Source organism: Phasianus colchicus, chromosome 3 (assembly GCF_987193195.1).
Source record: "Phasianus colchicus chromosome 3, bPhaCol1.hap1.1, whole genome shotgun sequence".
Taxonomy (NCBI): domain Eukaryota; kingdom Metazoa; phylum Chordata; class Aves; order Galliformes; family Phasianidae; genus Phasianus; species Phasianus colchicus.
In genome coordinates, this window is record NC_143438.1 from 14,046,293 (window position 1) to 14,061,931 (window position 15,639).

Here is a 15,639-nt window from a genome sequence, read left to right on the forward strand (position 1 = left end):
TTATTTGATAGTAGAAGAGATGATTGAATCATGAGTAGTTTTTTGTTGTTTTGTTTTTAAGTGTTGCGTTGTTCCAAGGTTTTTGTCTACAATCATTGTCAGTTCCAATTCTCTAAACAGGCAAAAATCTCAGTGGAAATCCTGGCTCCACTAAAGCCAAGTGCCAAATTTCCATTGGCTTCCACGGGCCTGGAATTCACCCGGTCATAACCTAGAGGAAGAATATTTGTAGTAGCAAACCAAATAAATATACCCATGTTTTTCTATGAAAAATCATATTGAGACCTTTTTTTTTTTTCCTGGCACGACTAGCCAAGAGTTGCACACAGTGATATAATATGAGATATGGCAGTACTTAAAACAGGAAATGACTGTGGACACATTGTCAGGGCAGTGCTATGCTATCCCAATGGCTGAAGCAGAGAAAACTCCTAAGAACTTTAAATGCTCCGGGAAATAAAATAAAGTGAAATAAAAAACAAACCCAGAAATAAAATAGAATGCACAATGAAAATACCGCAGTTGAAATTGCTGTGAAATTGAGATGAAACAAAGAGATAGCAGGCTGTATTGAAAGAAAAATAGCATTGCATGGTGATTGCTGATAAAGGTGCCAGATGCTGCCCTGTGCAAGAGAGAGAAATCATCCTGAGAGAGCTTTCCAAGGAATACAGTAGCAACGCAGCAGAGTACCTTAGGGGGCAACAACCCTCCATCTTGATAAAGAAATTCGAGATGGGATGGAACTACTTTGTTACACATCCGAAGAGTGACTTTCTTATTCACAGAATTAACATTAACTGATGCACGCAAATATGTTCTCAATGGATTTTGAGGAACTGAAAATGGCTCTTTCATGGTTTATTAACAACGCATGTGCTGTCTAAATAGGGATAATTCATCCTTAAAAACTAGGGTACCTACGCAGAAGTAATGGAAGGACATAAGGACATAAAAGATGTTTTCTGCATCAGGTATCAGTGACACTTTCAAACATTTAATAATTTTGCTCAGGGAACGATGACACATTGCAATAAGCCAGTGCACTACACAGCAGAGGGTACAGTTATTTGGTGAAATGCTGAAACAATGTGTGCAATGACTCGGTGTCTGCATGTGACTAGAGGCACTCTACAACAGACACAGCAGTTCTGCATTTTTGGGGAGGTGACTGAACACTCTCCGTTCTGCAAATAGATCATTTCACTAAAACATTTCTCTCATTCATTTTTTTCCCCCCAATTAGGAAATCAGCATCTTTTCCCCCCCACTGAAAATACAGACTTTTTGCATTAGTTCTGGAATCATACAGATTAGAACAGGCTTTCAGATGGATAATAAAATTTAAGAGAATTACTTCTCTGACAGCAAATCAAAAGGTAATGGTGAATTCCCATGATGATTTAAAGTCATTACTAGAACACAAGTTATGTTTTTTTGGAACATAATCTGCAGCAATACATTTTCTATGATATAATAAGGTGGTTTCTTAATGCAAACATCAGAATCAAGGATTTCATCAAAAGCTTAACTGGCAAAGCCCCAAATTGCATCAAAACTGCAACGGTGATCATTTACAGTATATCAGCCATGTTCTGCTGGTAACACGTTTCTTCACAGCAGTGCAGATTGCACAATTCAAAACTACACTCACTCCAACACACTGCACAATTTCCATTTTTAGTATTTCCTTACTTGTTCTCAATGAGGTACTAGTAAGTATTTCCCACATCTATACTTTCACATTTTAAAATCTTTTTTTGTGTGTGTGTTTGATGTGTATTTTACATGAACATCCAGCAGAGGGTTTTGCTGACAAGAACACGGTCTCTGAGCACACAGACGTATGTTATAAGTAGGGGCAGACTTGTCCTGTGAGGGAAGCAAATGGAACACAAGTGCCTTCCACTCACCCACCACAACTGCAACAGACCTGCTCAGATACGGACAGAAGGATGTCTTTGTTAGAAGAACTTTGATTGCAAATCAGTACCTTCTCACTGCAGTTCTGCTCCATGCCTCAGCCTCTAGCTCATACATTTAGATCTTTATTGCTGTCTGAACCCCAGAAGATGCAAGTTTTCTTTCTACCCAAACAGTGACTTCCGCTTCCTTCAGCTTTTAAGTTACATTTTGAGGCACAAATACTTTTTCTTCAAAATATTTTGTAGTGATGCAAAAGAGTTTGTGGAAATGTCTTCTGACTCACAGGCAGGAGAACATCGTGTACTATTGTCATACGACCTTTCTTACTCACATGAACTCCACCCTGCAGCCCTTCTCACAGACCCCAGCACTCTGGACAGTTTAAGAAGATGGCTGGGCCTCAGAACAACAACTTTCACATTACAGATTAACACACGCTATCCATTTTATGCCACTTTTCTATAGTTTTAATAATATTTTTAATGTACATTTTCCTAAGATTCTCTCTTTCTTCTCTCCTTAACTAGACCAAAGGGGAGGAGGATGAACAATCAAAATGTGGCCATCCTTAAATTTTAATATTAGGAAAAATAATAAAAAATGAAAGAATGAAATAATAGCTTTTTATTTTCTTTTTAACTTCAGGGCAGTTTTTCTTACTTCAGACCAGGGTTATATGACAAACTTAACTGACATCCTGATAACAACAAAGTTGTGAAGTGATACAACCAATGATAAAGATAACTCTGCTAACATTTCTGTGATACAGAAGCAGTTTTATCTGGAAATTGTGTTATGCCTCCCTTCAGTTTAGCAAAGGAAAGAGGAGCAAAACTAAATGACACAAAAATTGTGCTTTGCTTCTATGTACTAGGCCATACCAGCAAGAAAATCTCTGGCAATGAACTTCTCAGGGCTATTTCAGTCCAGGCTGAAAGCTGACCTTCTAGAGCAAATGTAATATCTTTATATTAAAGGCACCTGTTACTTATTTTCTACCTAAAAAATGTAATGCTACACATTAACTATAGTGCTTGCAGTGGGAGGAGGGCTGTAGTCAAGAAGTAATTCCACATCCAGAAGTTATAAAGAAATGCTCCTATCTTTCATATTACTGTCCCACAATGCATGTAATGGGAGGTTAATTCATCATCAAAAGCAATAAAGCTGAACAGAGCTCTTACAGCAATGATCTGCACTATATTCATTGAGCATGCAACACCAGTACAGCTCTTACTGAAATGAGAAAAGATGAAAGAATACATCTGAACTGCAAGACCAATCCAACAGAGGCAGGAGTGAGCTAATTTTGCAAGAATAAACCTCGCGGTATTGATACACTTTGACACTTTCTGCATTTGGTATAAAATTGGCACCATTCTTTTGCACAAGGAAGTTATTTGAGGAACCATGCCAGTTATGTGGTAGAAACAGGACACATGTCAAAACAGCTTTGTTGGAGCAAACAATGCACATTGTGCAAGTGTGTAAAGGCAGATGTGACTTTGCAAGTCTAGAAAGCAAAACAAAGCAGCACACAATGGTGAGTACAATGGTTAGAAACCAGATATCTCATAGGCAAGAACTTTTATTTTGGTTGAGGGAAAGACAAGTTTGAATGGCACCACCACATCATGGACACTCATGTACAGAAATAAACTATTTCAGTGAGCAGAATAGAAGACAGAAGAGAACTGTGAGCTAACAGGGATAGTAGAATTCAAAAGCCCCATAGTCTGAAACTATCATAGTCTGACATCAGAAAAAACATTCTGTAAGAAGAAGAAACTTGTAAAAGTTTCTTCTCGATTTGCTCAGGTTTTTTACCCCCAGTTTAGATAGTTTCCATACCTTTATTCTTCCTTAAGGAAGAATGAAACATATCCCTGGCAATTGATATTATTTTTGCAGGATAAATAGATGAATAAAGCTGTCTCCTTGGGCAATCCTTACCATCCTTGATAGGGGCCTTCTTAGATACTGTTCACTGTTTATAGCAGAGGCAAATTCGTGAGTGACAGTAAAATACTCACTTTACATTCCTTTCACTGAAGTGCCCCAGCCCTACGTACACCATCAGAAGGGTTACAGGCATCATACTATCTATTTTAGCTTACATACTGGCTTTTTAATCTTACACATCAGCATAAGTGAAGGAAGTTGTAAGATACAGCAATGCAGAACCCCTTCCTCACAACAAGAGTTGCATCAGAATATGTCCAGCAAAGTTCAACCGCGTACAAAGTCTGTATTATGAAGACTAAGAGAAATTATCTTAAACTAACACACTGTTATTGAACTGAGCTCAGGAAGTGTGTTAAAAATATACGAGAAAACCGATCGGTGTATTTAAATACAGTGAATCATTTTCAACAGTGACTATGCCATGGCTGCACAGACAGAATACAACAAAATAGTACATGAATCTCAAACACACAAGATAATGAGAAAAAAAATAAATAAGGCCAGAGAACTGCTGACCAAACAGTGCTTTGAGAACATTTTTCAATATCAGATCAAATAATAATAAGCAGGTTAACAATATATGAAGAGAAGATAGTTAATGTTTTAGAAGCATCAATATTATATTAAGGCACAGATTAGATAACAGCTTGTATGCAATTGGTTTGTTAGCAAAACCTGGTTTGCTCCTAGCATCATCACCTGCAAGTCATGGCAATGGGAGCGCAAGACCTTGTAAAGAACCTAGCTACCCAACTATTTTATTGCTGTGCACCAAACAGTAACTTTCATCTCTGTTTGGTTATTTTTGTCTTTTTTCTTTTCTCTATTGGATAAAAATGCCACGCAACAACATGTCTAAGATTACTTTAAAAAGGTGTCTTTCACACAGCCTTTTTTTTGGGGGGGCGGGAGGAGGAATCTTTTGATTTTAGGAATCAGAATTACTTCGTATTACATTTAAATTTTTAATAAGGTTCAAGGTCATTACTTGCAGAATACACAGGGAAAGTACAAGGAGATTTAAAGTGGAAAGTGAAATACTAGGGAAGACCTCTTATTGAGGTATGTTGAATGGGAATCCTTTAGCTAGTACAAATGAATGTCAAAGCCCCTCATTCACAGACAAGAAGAGAGAAATAAGAGATGATCATTTTACAAATAAAAGGGAAAAAATATTCCAAATCCCTCACTTTCTCCCTCTTTCTACAGACTACAGAAATACACATGTCAATGTGTCATCTTGTTAATACTGCTGTTGGTGTGTACACAAACACATCTGTCTTCTTTATTTATTCAGTCATCAAAATTCCAAGTCTGCAAGCTAGTCATAATTATGCCTTCCAAAGAGGCAGGCACCTGCCATTTACTGAACCTTTTTCAATTACATCTAATTGAAGACTTGAGTTCAAATAGAGGAAGAGATATAAGAGTTCTTCAAACTGTCTAAACACTTTCTGCTGAATAGAAAGAAAAAAGTAGTCTCCTACTCCAGCTCAAAATAAGCCCTCCAACATGACTGGAATTATAAAGAACTGGGATATGAGACACCTTTCCTTCCTTTAAGCACCCCACACCATACAGATGCTTTCTGCATGGTTGATGGCTCCCAGCCAGAAAAAAAGTCCCCTAGCCTTCCCAGTCACAGCTGAAGCTAGGCTATGAGTGCATATCCTGGGTATAAGAACTTGTCCTGGCTGCTCCAGTAATTTCCTTTTTTGAAAAGCAAGGATGGAGGGCAGCAAATTAGAAATTGCAAAAAACAAGTTTACCAGTGATCTTAGAGATGAGACGACTGATCATAGATTATCTTCTCAGAGTACAGCTGTAAAATTCCTGACAACAGCTACCTAATAGGCATTGAGCTAGAATAACCTTCTAGGAACTGAAGAAGATAGAATAAGCCCAGCTGGCTCCACTTACATAAGTGATGTAATTAGATCTAAAAGAGAGGCTGATTTTAGCCTGTGTGAGATGCATTAAGTCCGTTTCTGAAAGCATTTTTGAGAAGGTGCTTCTGGTACTTGTGTATGTGCACGTGTGTCTTGGGATTTTCCCTTTCCTCAGACAGTATTGGAGAAGTTTATGTTAAAAGACAGTAGGAGGATATCAGCTGGGGACAACAAGACAAGTTAGAGAAATTTTCTTGTGCTGAGCGATGTGTCGGGAGAAGCTGACTGCAATGGTCTGTCCCCAGAATCATAGGAAACAAATAAACAACAGCTCATTTATTTTTAGCAAATTAGTCTTACAATAAAACAAAATAGCCAAATGGAAAATATCTGATAACCATCAAAGGAAGATCCACTGTTAGGCTGTAGAACACATGCACAAGAAAATCAGAATAGATGAAAATACAATAAATCATCATGTTAGCGATACAACCAAAAAGGTGCATCACCATAATACTTCATCCTCTTGTAATCAAAGCTAAGATTATATTTTTAATCTGTGTAAGTGATATTATTAAACCATCATTTCCTAGCTCCATTACTAGCTTCCTACATGCAGAGGAAACCTATAGTGTTTATAAGTTTGATTTTAAGATAATGGATGATAAGTGTCGTTTAACCACTGAGAATCTTTTTTCTACACAAAATCTAAGCTTGAGGAATAAAATGTAAATACTAAAACAGTGCTATCCTGGTTGTTTGAAAGCCTAAAGGATTTAATGCTTTTGACGAAAAAGTCAAGATTAGCAATCTTTCGCATTTGTACCGGCATCTGGAGAATGCAAACAGCTGTATCAAAGGCAGAAGAACGTGAGATTCCCTTCTCCTGCCTTTGTACATTTTACATTTTCTACAGGGAAACGTGGGCTCATCACCAAGGTCAAGGTGATTCCTTCAGATTTCCCTGAACAGAACTGCCTGAACAATTTTATGGCTGCTTCCTCATCAGGGACATGCAGCCCTACCAATACCAGCCTGTAGATTGCTAAGCTATGTATATCTACTCCATTTATATCCTGTTTCAAGGGGATGAAAGCTACAGCAGAGAACAATTCATTTTTTTCCCTAGTCAGATTCTACAGAATAAGATATATTTGTCAGGTCACAAGAGCATAACAGAACAACAAGTTATATTCTGTGGGTTGTAATAAATGAGTACTCTTTATGTGATCATGTTTCCTTTCCTGTTTCCTTTCTTGTAATAAATAAAGACAACAAGATGAGCTTGATTTGTCAGCTTTTCTTATGTTCATCTCTACCTTTTTTTTTTTTTCCCCCTTTTGGTAGTGCTGTATATTTCTGATGCTTATTTTTCCTATGGTCTCAATATTCCATTAGTACTTACAGTCAGTTCCTGAACAGATGACACTGCCTGTCAGACAAGAGAGCTGACATTCAAGTCAGTATTTTCAGATTTAATGTGTTTTCCAGTAAGGATACATGTTGACAGTGATAAGGAGTGCCAGATCTGATGATACAGAACATGCAGAACTTCAGGTATGCGAAGAATCACGCTGAATTCCTTGGGATTACTTGCATGCTTAACGAGAAGCAGGTGTGGTAATCTTTGCAAGACCAAGGTCTTACTTTTAAAATAAAATAGTAGGTCAAATTCATTTCAGAGATCACTCCACTGGCCAAATAAATGCAGAACTGATGAACTTAGTGCAGTGACTTAAAAGATTAATTTGGCTTACAGTCTTCTCTGTCTGTTCTTTCTTCCACTCATTCATTCATTTAGCAACACACCTGAGAAATTAGTGCTATTTCACTGAATGTTTCAGAATTTATTTGAAGGTGTAGGGGAATATAAGCACACAATATACAGTCACATTATTCTTTCATTTACTTTGGTAGCATCATCTCCACTTTCTGTTGCAGTTTATAAGCCTGGCATTAGCAATAAAGCACTCAGTTCACTTTTCTTTCACTGCCATGAGCAAAAAGTCTCATTGTTTGACAGCATGGATTAGCTGAGTTCATGATGGCCTCTGATTCAGAGGGAGATTGAGAAACAACACTCAAGCCTTTCTTTCTCCACCTAAGCACTGAGCACTAATTCAGTTTAAGATTTGGAGGGAGAAGCATAAACAGACAAGCCCAATTGTACTTAGGAAGATGTCAAGTGATCCAGGGGAGGAAAGAAAGTGTCACACACGAAGTGGCACATCACTAGCATGCTAGAAGGAAACATAAACTTACTGAGGCAGGTTTGGGGCTTTGTCCGTGTAATCCTTTCACAGCACTGAGGACAGACTTCAGAATGGTATACACAGATACTAAACAAAGCAAATTCTTATATTTGCAACAAGGAGTACTAAGGGTAAATTATCTCTTAGGATGAACTCTGACTATTATTAGAGCTTGTTTCATCCATGCACAGCAAAGGTAGCACCTAACAGCACACACTGCTAACAAAAACGAGAATTCCCTTTATATCGTTTGTCTTATTACATTAAACACACTGCTACCTACTACACCGTACCCTAAACTAGCATTCCCTCCTTTGCTATTCCTTTTATTTCACAGTCACTGTTATTTATGGTCTATGTAGTTCCTTGTTCACTGCTTCAGAAAATGAAGATAATGAACAACATTTGTGGTTTGCCTTCTGTGCTGCTGTTTTTTTTTTTCACTGCTTATTCCCAAGAGGGCTACCTTGTTTGTTCTTTTTATACATATGTGATGGATAGCTCCAATTTTCTTCTTCAACGTAACACAATTAACAGGGCTTTCTAAAAACACCCAATAGTCTCTCTGACTTTCTAAGTAGAGAAGCAGTGAGTGAGATTGCTTTTACTACAGCACAAACAGAATAAATAAAAAGTAGGCAGGGTAAATTGAACTTTAGTCTCCAAAGCATGCTTTTAAACCCAGAAGTGAACAAAGCCCTTTCATACATACAAAGGGGTGAAAGGAAAGTGGAGTCCATTTCTCAGTGCAATAAGATGGGTTCTGGGAGCTGCCCCCGAGCTCAGTGGGACTCCTCATGATGAGGGCTGCCCTTGGACAGAGCTGGGGCCTGGGGGCAGCTGCTTCTCCTGGGCACGAAGGCCTCATGGCACAGGCAGCCTGAACATGTCCCTTCCCACTGAAAGTAGACACAAGTCCATCCTAAAAGAAAGATACGGCAGGTACCTAACCCTAACCCTAATCCCATTGCAGGCACTGGGTGAACTGCTCTGACTATGCCACCAAGCTCTGACTAGCAAGCATGGGTAGTATTTTAAATTCAAGTTACCTAAAATGGCTATGTCCACCTGTTTGATGCTGCTCAGGAACACTGTGTTGGCTCCACAGCATTGTGCTGTGTTAACATAATCTTAATTTTTCCTTGCTAGAATGATTACCTCTTCCTTCTCCTCACCCTTTTACCCTGTCCTCACATTGCTTCAGATTTAATTTGTTTCCTGAGCACTGGTTTCAAGGGTTGCATGAATCAGGGTGACACAAACTTTGCCAACCCACTGTTGACATTCCAAGTGTGGTGCAATAGCAAGAGACAAGATTGCAGATATTCAATAAAACAAAAAGGCAGGTTTGTTTTTTCTAGAAAAGTTTCATTTGTTCTGGCAGGTGTGTCTGATACCTTTTGCATAATGATAAACCCACACACATTCTTCATGCAAATAGTGACCCAACAGTTGCTCTTAGTTGCTTTAAGTAAGTGCATGTAACAACCTGCACTTACATATACACACATGTTTACTAAGCGTTCATACAGCGCAAAGTAAATAGAGCCCATTGTGCTGAGGGAGGGATGCAAAGCACTGCTGGAACAGAGCTGCTGTACCATGGCCAGCATGGTCCCAATCAATTAAAACTGTCCAAATTCTTCAGAAATACAGGGATACTCCAATAAGGCTTATCTTTCTTCCAGCGTGTACTACTAGATAATTTTTTCTATCATGTGCATTATGTGAAATACCTAACTTATCTCAACTATTCCTGGTCCATAAAGGCTTTGGGTGCAGTGCAGTGGAGCTGCTGGAGATGTAAACATGAACACTGTGAGCAGAGGCACATCACCACAACCTCTCTCCTGAGGAACGAGTGTTGTAATGTCCAATGTGACTGCTGAGGCTCACAAATTTGGACCCTTCTGAGTGCTGAGACTACCCCTCATTTGCTACATGTGCTCCATACAACTGCCTTGCCAACTCAAGCTTGGCCAGTAGAGTGTTTCTCACGTCCTTTGTCACATCCTCTGCTAGCTTTCTCCTTTAGATCCTCCAGTGCTGAACCTTGAAGGTCTGCAGAATATTCCTTGTGCCTGCCCTCACTATTAATTAGATCAGAAAATTACTATGAGCTTCGTTTTTGTTGTTAGAGTTTTCACTTCACAGCTGAACCTAATCTTGATACAGTTTTTGAATAGAAACAATAAATAAGACTGTTCATCAATTTTTTGGTAAACATGTACCTTGTGGATGATTATTCAAGTTTCTGTACTTCAAAATGAAAAATAAAAAAGTATTTCTATGTATGTGGTAATATCTGCACATATCTGAATCTACTTTCTTAATCCAGAATTATAATTTTAACATATAATTCTGCTACACCAAACGTACATTCATACAATTAGTATAGCTGAACTTTCTGCCAACAGCAAGCAGGTCAAATTAGCTTTGTTTGATACAGAGACAACTGCAGCACCTGACAATGAGCTTGGAGGGACTGATTTATAACAGATGAGAAGATATGGCTCTGCTTTTCTGTTGTACTTGCTGGCATGAACACTCTCTGGTGTCTGCACCGAGCAACAAATAGTTTAACTTCATCCTTTTGATCCTGTACCAAAAAGGACTAGCAATGTAATCACTTAAGGACCAAATTAAGAATCCACTTTTTAGACCCAGTGGCTCACCTGTGTGTTGTTAATGCTTTCTGGCCAGCCAAATGCACAGCTTTTAGCCATGTAACCCACATGCAGGAGCAATTCACATTTCCACGCTTGACTTTGCGCTGAAATATCCTAGGAGCACCCAAACGCTAAAAACACAATTGTGGAAGCCAGTGGCCCTGTACAGGGACATTGTGCCTGAGCATCCAGCCTGGCAGCAGCCACCCTCCTCCTCTCTGGCAGTGCTCATTTATTCACTCATCATTTCAACATGAGCAGTAGCTTCTGTGGCAATGGAAAGCAAATTAGAGTCTGACCATCATTGAGAATGCTCAATCTACTCAAATAGCCACGGGTTAAGTCACACCTAAAGTTGCTTTATGCTGCAAGGGGCCAGCGTAAGCATGGGCAACAGGATGTAAAGGGAGTATTTCAGGAGCCTGTAAATGTAAGCGTGTTTAAAAACGGTTTGGACGTGGTGCTCAGGGACATGATTTAGCAGAGGGTTCTTAGTGTTAGGGCAGTACTGAAAGGTTGCGGTTAGACTTGATGATCTTTAAGGTCTTTTCCAACCTGAGTAATTCTATGATTCTATGATTCTAAGTGAAAGGCAGAAATCTTCCCCACTGGGACTGACATACTACCCTTGGGAGTTTTACTGTGAATACAGGCAATCAGGATTTCATCTTGTCATACATTTAATATTCTAAAAGAAGCAAAGCTACACAGACTTTGATAACCAGATGACCGTGGTTCCTACAGAGAGGTCCTGTGAAACATACTGCTACCACTGTAAGACAGTAAATGTTTTCTGCCTGTTTGGGTGTAACAGCTGCAACATGCCATAAGAAGTCAACCAAATAAAGCCAAAAATCCAGATAGGTTTCTGATGCTTTCTAGGAGACACTTTGATCTTTGCATCTTCTAATATGTCCAATACATGATGAGTTTTGTCTTTCCCTGTGAGTAAATTCATTTGTTTCATATTATGTTTAATTTTAGAAAAAGCACTAGAATCTGTTTCAATGTGACTAAAAAAATACCTAATAATTGTCATCAAGCTTATCTGATTGGCATTTTAGCTTGAGTTCCTACTAATAAAAAACTATTTAAGACCTTAACAGAAATGTAAATGTTGAAGTTTCACAGGTCATTGAGTTTTATAATATTGAGTCATTGGCCTATTATGCATTGATCAAGCAAATAGCAAATGGTGTGACTTGCCAAAGAGCATTACACAAATATTGACTAGGAATTCATGACAGTCGGCTACTCTCCAAAGACTGCAAAAGTTAACAGGAAATTTTTACCTGGGGCAACTGCAAGCCTCTGCCATAAGACAGACAGCTACAGCGGTTCCTTTTTGTAACCATCTTTCTAATCCAGGCAATCTTATTGTAAACAGATACACACTTGAAGAAAATGCTTCTATTCATGTCAATTTCCTCTCTTATCTCTCAGTCATCTCATAGTTCCAGCAATCTCTATTGCTCTCCTTAATTAATCATACAAATTAAACAAGCAGAAATGCAAATATATGCAGTGTACTGCTCCATTCTTAAATTTGATTTGTATGAAATGTAATGTATTTTATCTTGAACAAAGAACACTAAATTACAAGCTTCCAGCATGGCTATTTCCAGTCTTACTTCTCCATCAAAAGCAGGAGTTTGATCCCAGTGCTCATTTGCAGAGAGAAGCATTTCAGTTCAGAAAGGAGAAAAAGGCACTGTACTCACTAAGCCCTTCTCAGAGCACCTCCTGGAGCAAAGTATGGTTTGAAAACATCCAAATATCTTCTTCATAGAATCACAAAATATCCCAACCTGAAAAAGAAATACAAGGATCATCAAGTCCAGCTCCTGGCTCCACACAGGAACACCCAAAATCCAAACCCTACATCTGAAAGTGCTGTCCAAACACTCCTTGAACTCTGGCACTTGGGGCCGTGCCCACTGCCCTGGGCAGCCCGTTCCGTGCCCACCACCCTCTGGTGCAGACCTTTCCCTAACCCAGCTCCCCTCCCCTGACGCAGCTCCATGCCGTTCCCTCGGGCCCTGTCGCTGTCACACAGAGCACAGCTCAGCACTGCCCCTTCGCTACCTGTGAGGAGCTGCAGCCGCCATCAGGCTTCCCCTGCTCCTCTGCTCTGGGCTGAACAAACCCAGGGCCCACAGCTGCTCCTCATACTCCTTGTCCTCCAGACCCTTCCGCAGCTTAGAAGCCCTCCTTTGGGCATAATAGTTCTATGTCTTTCTTATACAGTGGTACCCAAACCTGCAGCCAGTGCTTCAGGCGAGGCCACACAGTGCAGAGCACAGCAGGACAATCCCTTCTCTCACCTGATCGGCAGCTCTGAGCCTGATGCACCCCGGGCTAGGGCTTCCACAGAACGGAAAGCACTGCTGAGAAGATCTTCTCTTAAATCTGACCTTTTCCTAGGACATAGGGCACACTACGGGCATTTCAGACCCTGCTCCACAGTCAGAGGCAGGAGCATGCACCATTTTTCTCAAAGCACAGCTGAAGGAGGTTACCCCTAGTTTATCCACCTGGCTCAGAACCAGAGACCACACCCACATCCATAGGGGAACTGCCTTCATTTCCCCCTCACCACAAAAGAATTCAAATCAATTCTCTTGAAGAGACTACAAGGCAGCTTGGGATTAATAACATCCATTCCTGAGGAAGCAGTTCCACTCTACTTGGAATAATCAGATATTTTCTTAGCCAGGGAGAATGTATAGACTCTTAGACATTCAGCTGGCAGGAGAAAACAGAGTGTCAGTCCTTGTTCTGCTGCCTATTTCACACTTCTGTGCTGCATGTTTAATAAAACAGGAACTGACATCAGTGCCTTCCTCCCAGGTGAGCGGTTAACACAAGATCTCACAATCACACTCAATCTCTTTTTTCATCTAACGGATGCTGAACTGAAAATCAGTCCAATTTCTTCAGAACATTAGGTCAAGTCATGCCTCTGTCAGAATGAGATGCACGACACAGTAGGTTGTCACTCAGCTTTCAGCAAGCTGGCATAGAAACCAGCAGCAGCCATGACAGGATAGTGTCTTCTGCACAGGCTGGTAACTAAGCTCAGGTTTCTCATGAGACTGAGAGAGGGCAGCCTGGATATGCTGCAGACAGGCTTGCTGCTCTTCCTAGCCGCTGCTACACCATTGGGTGAACAAAAAGAGCACCTCCATGGTCAGCTGTGTTGACAATCCTCAAGAGGCTTTCAATCACCAGCTAACAGACGAAGTCATACGAAAACAAATTCATAGAAAATTTATAAGTAATTTGGATTTCAAGAGATTTGCATTTGCATCATTATTTTTCAGTTTTCCTTAAAGTTCCAAGCCACAGACTGGAATGGGATTCTGTTCTGCATCTGGTTTAGGAGCAGAAGTATCTCAGAAACAGCTTTTGCAGTTTCCTGCCAGCCGAGTACACCCAGAAAGAAACCTTACCATAGCCCTGAACATGGATACAGCTTTGAGGATACAGGCACTCACTTCCACCATCTGTGTACTGGGAGCACACAACATCCAACACTTCACTTCACTCATCCCTAAAATTCTTTAAAAAATACACAAAGCTGCTTTTGAAACTCTACCATTTTTGGCTTGCAGTGCTTTCCAGCAGATAGAACTTTAGCACTGCTGATCTTTGAGTAGCAGTGATTTGAAGACAGCTGAAACAGAACTGCTGCACCTTGCCAAGAACATTTCTCTTGACACAAGCTCATGATGGATAGATCAATAGCTTCTTGAATCCTCATATCCTTTTCAAATTACTACGCCTGATATATACCTGAGTAGGCCATCTTATCTGATAACTTAAACAAGCAACCTGTCTACACTTTAATTGTTATTGAGGATTAATGTTGTTTATAAAATGAAATCAATACAATCTCTATTGCTTATTAACAGAAACATTCTGGGCTCTGCTTTGTTTGCTTTGCTTTTCAATTAGTTTCTATTATTTTCCCTATTAGCTTTTAACAAATAGCTGTAGAAATAAACTTAATGGTTGTGAAACTGTTATCAGAGTCAACAAAGCCCCTTAATGGAAAGTCTTGTATATTTAAATGTAAAAAAAATCCACTGTTTAATCATTTGACATTATGAGATAAGTTTATTACTATACATCTGTTCTGTGCTGGGCCTAGACTTTTTTCTAAGCTGAGCAATTAAGAGTTCTTAAGAGTTCTCAAAAGTTCAGGTGTCAGAACAGTTAAGCTCTTCATTACATGTAAGATGAATAAACTACAGAGCCTCTTAAAAATAGCAAAAACTGAGAGTGGGCAGAAAACAATGAGATTGCCAGGCACCTAATAAATATTGTCCTATTGCACTGTAAAAGTGCTCTCAGCACTGTGCAGGCGTTAAGTATCTGAAATATCTTCCAGACACTATCCATGCTGCCTCTGTCATCCCGATTCACATCAGTCACAGTGACTGCTGCAACTGCAAGGGTTTGTTCATGCCTAGCAGAACAGAAGAGAAACAAGATAGGCTAAAGTTCCTTCGCTCCAGATACACTCTTTAGTATGTATCATAGAATCATTAGGTTGGAAAAAGCCAATAAGATCATCTAGCCAAACCATCAACCAACCACCATCATGTCAGGTAGATTATGTGCTTCAGTGCCACATCCAAACGACTCTTGAACACCTCCAGGGATAGTGACCTCCTTAGATCCAAAGGGAGAATAGATGATAGTGAAGGCCAATGGCTATATGGCAGGGAAGAATAAATTTGAAGATGCTGAAAAGCAATAATCTTGGCAACAAATCTCAGTCTATAATGTGGTAGCAGCGCTCCATTCTCCAGCTAGCATTGAGATAGTACAAATCTGTTTTCTCAGTCTTCTTCTCTGTTGCTGTGCTTCAAATAAAGTCAACTTTACTTTCGTGTTATTCACCATGTAGACGGAACTGTGTGTGACTGAGAT

The 15,639-nt window shown here is 39.7% G+C and overlaps 1 long non-coding RNA gene across 1 annotated transcript in view; it reads right to left on the bottom strand.

Moving 5' to 3' along the window:
* The window catches only part of LOC149918414 (uncharacterized), a 37,309-nt gene extending 24,023 nt beyond the window's left edge, over window positions 1-13,286 (bottom strand). The window contains exons 1-2 of the long non-coding RNA XR_016465429.1: window positions 13,026-13,286; window positions 12,423-12,509 (exon numbers count right to left, since the gene is read on the bottom strand). This is a non-coding gene — a long non-coding RNA (uncharacterized LOC149918414). The remainder of the gene's footprint in view (window positions 1-12,422; window positions 12,510-13,025) is intronic.
* Window positions 13,287-15,639: the final 2,353 nt, after the last annotated feature.